Here is a 7,933-nt window from a genome sequence, read left to right as displayed (position 1 = left end):
AGCCGAGAGGCGACAGCGCTACCGACTGCGCCACCAGAGTGACTTTCAATAAACAATACAGAGAGTATTGACTCAAGAAACTAGCATACCAGGTAAACAGTGAATGTGCATCAAAACATAGGTAACAATCTATACAGTGAAATTTACCAGCTCAGTAGCCTTGTGGTTAGAGTGTCCAGCCTGAGATTGGGAAATTGGGGTTCAATTCCTCGGCCGGGTCATACCAAAGACTAAAACGGGACCCCATGCCTCCCTGCTTGGCACTCAGCGTCAAGCGTCGGATTGGTGGTAAGTCCCTGTGACATATTAACGTCATGATCATACCACCTCACGCTACAGAAACAGGAGATAGACTCCTGCCCTATGGGCCATATTGCTCGGCAAGGCTTACTTCATTGTTGAAACTAGCATCAGTTGGACTTTTTACAGGGGCCAGTTCCGAATTGCACCTGTAAGTGCTCTTTTAGAGCGGAAGGTGAGTAAGGATTCACATTTGTGGCATAGCAGTAGAACAAATGTAATCCCTTGTTAGAGCCAAATGTGGGTTGAACGTGATTAGTGGAGCTCCCTCTGGTGTTGTGATTGTGGACGTCATTGATATTTTTTAAGTAGTTTGACCGGTACATGGGTGTCTTTGTGGTGTAGTGTATCTTGTAGACCAGGCCCATTGCATGTTGCTGTACTCTGTCCTCTACCCTGAGCCATCCCATCCTAGCAAGTGAGCAGGGGTTATAGTCCAGGGGCCAAGCCATATTTTGGTACCACCTAAGGTGACCGTAAAGTTTTGTATTTTTGTCTTCCTACATGTCTCTAGTTTATATTTTGGTATGATAACCCTTCCAATCTTGTAGCTTAATGGCAGTTATCACTACCTACCGGCTAATGTATTCGGTAGGAGACACAAAGTAGAATCTTTGTGTCTCCTACCGGAAATACACCCGGGCATCAAATTATTGCGACAAAAAACAAAATATATCCATGTATTCAAGGCTTCATGGGGTGTGCAATTGATGGAAAATAAATATTTTTTTGGGTGAACTCCTCCTTTAAGTTTCCCAGGGGGACTCTCTACCCATTCAGCTATGACCACCCTAGACCGAAGGAGGGTCAACTTTTGCAAGCTTATGGAAAGCAGTCTTTTTGCAAACACCAAAAATCTTAGAAGTTATCAATTGCACACCCCATGAAGCCTTGAATACATGGATATATTTTGTTTTTTTGTCGCAATAATTTGATGCCCGGGTGTCTGGAGCCTTGTTTTTAAGCAGGCATGCAATGCTCATTTGGTATGTTCTTGCACTCTATTCCAATGACGTGACGCGCACATCGCTTAACACCTACACTGCAAGTCACACAATGGACAATTGATATGCATCTAGGCTTATTCCTATGTTATGTGTGCCTGCGTGTGCTCCTGGTCAAATAGGTTCCGGCACAGCGTGCAAGGCCGGCCAGTGAGCATTGCACCCTACCCTGTTTTTAAGGCCTTTGTGGTGCTATGGTACCATGAGGTGCATGCATAGTTGAAGTGACATTGGATGAGTGCTCCAGCTAGAGTCCTCAATGTATTCTTACTTAGATCCTGTACAAAAATGTTGTTCTTTGGTAGACTTTTTTGATTACTTTTGTTGCCATTTTTTCACTGAAAAGATTGCTTCTAAAATGCAACCTAGGTAGGTAATGTCCTCTTTTCTTGTGATCACATTGTCACCCACTTTTACTGTGAAGCTGTCGGCCTTGCAGAGGTTCATTTTGGACCCAAAGAGAATGGATTCAGTTTTACGCTGGTGTAATGAGTGTTGCATTGGTCATTGCACGCTGTAACACGCCGTCCCACCAGTCTTTTGAGCAGGTGCACGCGCACACACATGCATCGATTAAAAACAACACTTAAGTTCACAGTTCACACCTCAACAAAGTTTACAAAGGCTGCCGACTGCCGGGTGTCACACTAGGTGAATTAACATAGGAATGAGCCTAGATGCATATCAATTGTCCATTGTGTGACCTGTAGTGTGCAACGTGTGCATGCCGTCTTTAAAATAGCGTCCCACCCCTATGGTCCCACCAGAGATAGATTCACCAATGTACGGAGCCCCTGAAGGGACATCACTAAGTAGATTGTATTAAGGGTAGGTAATTTTTTTTGGAAGGGTCACTTTATTTTTAAAAGCTGGCGGTTTATGTTTTGTGGTATGGTGAAAAAAATAATATGTTGGCAGAAAAAGAACAAGGCTCTAAAATATTTTTTTTTAGGGGATGACATTTATTTTAAAAGAGGAAAGATTTATTTTTTGGGGGGGTGACTTTTTTTTTATAGTTGCTTTATTATTTAAGGGTGTATAAAATAATATTTTTAGAGTATGACATTTTTTTAAAGGGGGATGCTTTTTTTTTATTTAGGGTATATAATGTTTTTTTTTTCATGCATGACTTTTTTACAAAAAAAAAAACTTTTTTTTAAAATTTACAAAAAAAAAAAAAAAAATTTACAAAAAAAAAAAAGTTTACAAAAAAAAAAACTTTTACAAAAAATAAAAACTTTTACAAAAAAAAAAAACTTTTACAAAAAAAAAAAACTTTTACAAAAAAAAAAAACTTTTACAAAAAAAAAAAAAACTTTTACAAAAAAAATATTACCTATCTTGAAAATAAAACCTCTCCTTTTCAAACTCGTGCGCACGACTTTGAACTCGTGCGCACGAGTTTGAAAATCAGTACGTCACTTCCTCTTTGACCAAATTTGGTCACCAGACTTTCCACTTCCAGTTTCCAGTTTCCACCACGGAGGAAATAGCTGGTCAGCTAACGTTCATTTGTTTACAAGGAAATTATTGTAAGTGATAAGGTGCTCTCATTAATCTACCGCTATCTGGGAGAATTAATGAATGAATGAATGCGTTTGTACCATAGAGGTATGGTGTGTACAGCTTGCTTACTAACGTTAGCCATTATGTTAGCTAACGCTAACATTAGCACCGTTAGCTCCATGGGTAGCACCCAGCTAGCACTGGCACTCAACGGCAAATCCACTACGTTAATGTACGTTGCCGATCATATTTATGTTGTATATGGCATTGATTCTCAAAGTGGGGTCCGGGGACCCCCAGGGGTACTTGAGGGGGTTCCAGGGGGTCCCCAGCTAAATGATGGAAAAATTAAAATCAATGTTAATTTAACTCTTGAGAGTGTACAAATGGCACTCTCAGAGTTACAGACCCATACGGGTCCATTTGGTTCCATTTGTACACTCTCAAGAGTTAAATTAACATTGATTTTACAATATGAATTGGGGTCCCAGAGGTATAGATGCCATTAAATGGGGGTCCGTAGCCTAATGCATGTTAAACTGGGGGTCCTTGAAATTAAAATGGTTGAGAATCACTGCTAGAGAGCCGTAAAAACCTTCTCTTATTGGGGTCCATGGCTTATCTTTTCAAATGGGGGTCCGTGGGGTAATAAGTGTCATTTTGGGGGTTCTTGACATGAAAAAGTTTGAGAACCACTGGTACATGGAGCGCAGCGTTTCAAAGTGATTTAATTCTAGGGAGAGAATGTCATCATATTGGCTGGCATGTTCTATCACATGAATAACGTTGACACCGAAAATAGTAGATCTACAAGCTCACAACATGTTGCGTCCGCGACGCGCTGTGAGCTTGTAGATCTGCTATTTTTGGGGCCGACAACGTTATGCGATGTAGCATACCTACTGTAGCTTATTGAGGTGTTGTTGCTATACTCTACTGTACTATACTGCTATGATACTTAACATAATTTTTATAATGATGAACCGTGCATGTTCACATCATGTATACTTTATATTATTATTATTATTATTATTATTATTATTATTATGATATACCGTGCTTGTTCACATCATGTATACTTTACATTATTATTATTATTACCCTTATTATTATTATTATTATTATGATATACCGTGCTTGTTCACATCATGTATACTTTACATTATTATTATTATTATTATTATTATGATATACCGTGCATGTTCACATCATGTACATTATTATTATTATTATTATGATATACCGTGCTTGTTCACATCATGTATACTTTACATTATTATTATTATTATTATTATTATGATATACCGTGCATGTTCACATCATGTACATTATTATTATTATTATTATGATATACCGTGCATGTTCACATCATGTACATTATTATTATTATTATTATGATATACCGTGCATGTTCACATCATGTATACTTTACATTATTATTATTATTATAATGTACCGTGTATGTTCACATCATGTTTTTCTTTTTTTACATGTTGGACAAAATAGCCATTTTTTCATACATGTGTTTGGTGAGGTGGAATGCTGTGCGACTTAAGTGGAGGAATGGGAAAAGTTAGAGGACGACAGGATTAAAAAGTTGCACTCAACTTAGCTAGGTCGAAGGCCAAATTCTCACATACTGTAGTATTAGGGATGTGTTGTAAACACATTGATTAAAATAAATTAATAAATAGAGTGTAATTGTTTTGTATTTGATTTTAACAAATGTATCCATTGTATAGTTCTGATAAAGCAATAATTCCCTTTTCATACTTTTCAGGATTCAAGCCCCAGAAGGCACTCCAGAATTGCCTACAGAACAGCAAAGCGTTTCAGGGGAGGAAGCAGCAACATTTGCACTGTAAGTTCAATTTTTCTGTTAAAGCAGCTTTACAAGACTAGCTTCACCTTGACTATAGGTAGGGTAGGGTTACAAACAACTTTGTCTGATTAGTCTATTTGGAGATTCATGTTTTTTTCTTTTCAATTCCTTTAGTCATTCCTCTTTTTTTTAAATAGAATATGTGAAATCCTCAACAAAACCGGTGATGGGAAATGCTTGGATGCCAGTTTCCAGGAAAGCCATTACATCTCTATGGCTGAAAGAAGATCAATGGTCCGTATACTCGTCTCATCTGATGGAGAGCTTCGTAGAGAAGTGAGTATTCTCACACACAGATTAAGCCCATTTGTTGACTAGTGTGTGGTTAGTGGTACATTTTCACTAATGCGAACCACAACAGCATTCTGAACAATCTCATCCAGGTAATCTCGGGTGTGAACTAGGTTTAAACAGGATAGTTCAGATCATTTGAATTGGGGTTGTATGAGGTACTTATATATAGTCAGTGTATTAGCTACAGATGATGGCGGTCAGCACACTTGCATTTTAGAGAAACAGAGAGTAGCACAGACACTAAGCAAAGCAATTTACTGATGTGAGAGGGGCCAGCATCAAAATGTAGAATTTTAGCCATGTAAAAGATGGCCTACTTAAACAAATATCAGTTGTATGTACAATACAGGCTATTTAGAATAATTTAGCACAGCTAAAGGAGAGGAATGTCAAGCTAAGGTAAAGCAATAAAATATGTTTGGCCCTACTATCCAAAAAGAAATGTTAATAAAATGTCTATTGTTTTAAATTCCAACTTCAGCTACGAAGGCAAAGCTGGTGTCATCGATAGTGGATACATTTCCATGCCTGAGGGACTGTCATGGGACAGTAAGTAAAGTTAATACATTGTTACAAAACATTCCATTGTGAATCCTACTGTAATGTGAACCATTATTGGCAACTCTTAATTTCAGTGTTGCTGCTGGTTATTTCCTAATGTGTGCATGTGTGTTTGTGTGTGTTCTTTTCTGATATCTTTCTCTACTTTATGATGCATGTTTCAACCCAGGCCAGGGAGGAGTCACATGAAAAAGGTAAAGCAAGGTGTCTTGGATTGAAATAAGGTACAAGTTGCCCTTCTATCTCAATCCAACTCATGTGACTACTGTACATTTAGGAGTGGATGTGACTATGCTTTTTGCAACAAACCGTTCTTGTAAACTTGGATGTTCATCTATCACCATTAGCTTGAGTTAATCTTTTTCTGCTCTTCACAGAATCAAATAACTGCAGACAAGCCTTGCCAAAACATGTGGCCACCACTGCAGACTGCAGATGGGACAAATTCAATCCAAGCCATAATCGAAGAGTTGCCGCATCTAGTGGACACTCAAGGCATGGTGAGGTTACATCTCACAGAATAAGTTTAGTACAGACTAAATCGATTATTGTTTGTGCCTTACACATTTTTTTGTCTTTTCCTGTCTGTAGATTTCTCATGATTTCTCGATGTTAAATCCTGAGTGTACTGGGAGATGAACCCTGAATTCTCTGCGAAGATCACTCACATGGCCGGCCAGGAAGGAGAAGACGGGTGACCTTCGCGTCAACATACAGTAGATTTGCTCTCAGCTGGTATTCACATAGAGCTCACATACTCCGGGAGCAGTATGGGTTAGCGCCCCAGCCTTGGTCTTCCGTGAGGAAGAAGCCCAACAAACAGTTGGATCATGCAGACACATTTTTTGTAATATAGCCTAATATATAAGTTGGCATAAGATATTGATAGCTAATTACAGTGACATTATTTTAATGCTGTGTAAAGGCAGGCATGTGTGTTCCACCTACATGTGCATTCACACTCATGTTCAGTAACTTTGGACACTATTTGGACTTGAGCACTACTGGGGAATTAACTCAACCTAGACTCCAGATATAGTGACTTGACTACAGCACTGGAGCTTTGGAGTTCAATTTAACCTGTTGTATCAACTTGTAATAATCTTGTTCTTTCCTCTCTTTTCTTTTCTTCTTCAGCCTGTGGCAAACCTGGTGCAGTAGCTGACCGCAGCAACCACAGAGTATCCATATGTTTTTATGCTAGGGGAGGGGCATAAGTGTTCCCAAGCTTATGTGATAATAAATGGGGCGGCCTTGGCGCACCCATCTCTTTTGGGTGATGGGTGTTTTAAAGCATTTTATGTCTTCGATCTCAATTTCCCTGAAACCATGTTCCCAGGTTTGGGAGTTCATTCAGACTTTCATCTTTGACATCCCAGGCTTCCAAGATTTCAAAAATGGGTTACCCCCCACACCCCTGTTCAATGGTTCAAGTCATCCTGATGATAGTAAAGTACACTAGCTTCCAAGAGTTACCCCCTCCAATGGTTTGAGTCTTTGTCATGTAAGCTAAGTATACTTCAAGTGCAAAAGAAAAAGGTTTTTTAATTGGTCTATTTTTTGGCCAAAGGCTTTCTGTTAGCAACATGAATGTGGGAATGTATGTCGGCATAGCATGAGATAAATGCAACATTTAGCATGTAATGACTTATGTAATGAACTAAGATCTATATGTTTTGTGGGGTAATACTATTCAACAGAGTTCAACGTGACATAAGCAATTGATAATGTAGGAAACAGCAGTCATGAACATGGCAAATGTCAAAGCACAAATGTCTATTTGTAATTCTTGTATGCACTTTTAATTTAAGCTGTCATTTATATCAGTGTGTATGTATAAATATATATATGTGTGTGTGTGTGCACACACACACACAGCTTTGGTGGAAAACATCGGATTGCTGCTGGACGCCCTGCCAAGGTTACAACCTGACCTGACCATGTCTACAGCCAGCCCATCTAAGAGGGCTTGAACAACACACCCAACATGATGACACAGTGATGATGTGATGACACAGTTATTGCTGATGTATACATTTCTGCAAAGAGTGGCAAATAAAGACCCTGATTTTGTAGGCTACGTGGTTGTGATGAGTTAAAGTGACCTATCTATTTGATTTATTATTTCAATAACTTCAATGACAATAGCTGTACCTTAGCATGTCAATGAATTAGAAAGATGACCCAAGACGACTCACCTCTGCATTCACATGCCATTTGAGGTACTTAATAGCTGCAATAGCAGAACATGACCCAAGATGATGAGACGATGATTAGCATGTAAATTAGAAAGATGACCCAAGACGATGATGATTGTTAGAGTGAATCACCTCTCTTTCACTTGTATAAGTTGGAAGTAAGTATAGAAGTAACTTATTTTTTATCA

The 7,933-nt window shown here is 38.7% G+C and overlaps 1 long non-coding RNA gene across 1 annotated transcript; it reads left to right on the top strand.

Moving 5' to 3' along the window:
• Positions 1 to 2,786: 2,786 nt before the first annotated feature.
• LOC311050444 lies at positions 2,787 to 7,594 on the top strand. The gene is made up of 7 exons (XR_014601307.1): positions 2,787 to 2,836; positions 4,591 to 4,671; positions 4,830 to 4,968; positions 5,468 to 5,535; positions 5,717 to 5,741; positions 5,925 to 6,047; positions 6,139 to 7,594. It is a non-coding gene; the product is annotated as an uncharacterized lncRNA (long non-coding RNA).
• Positions 7,595 to 7,933: the final 339 nt, after the last annotated feature.

This window comes from Gymnoscopelus microlampas, assembly GCF_963454915.1.
Source record: "Gymnoscopelus microlampas genome assembly, chromosome: 8".
Classification (NCBI taxonomy): domain Eukaryota; kingdom Metazoa; phylum Chordata; class Actinopteri; order Myctophiformes; family Myctophidae; genus Gymnoscopelus; species Gymnoscopelus microlampas.
This window is presented reverse-complemented; position numbering and strand designations above follow the sequence as displayed.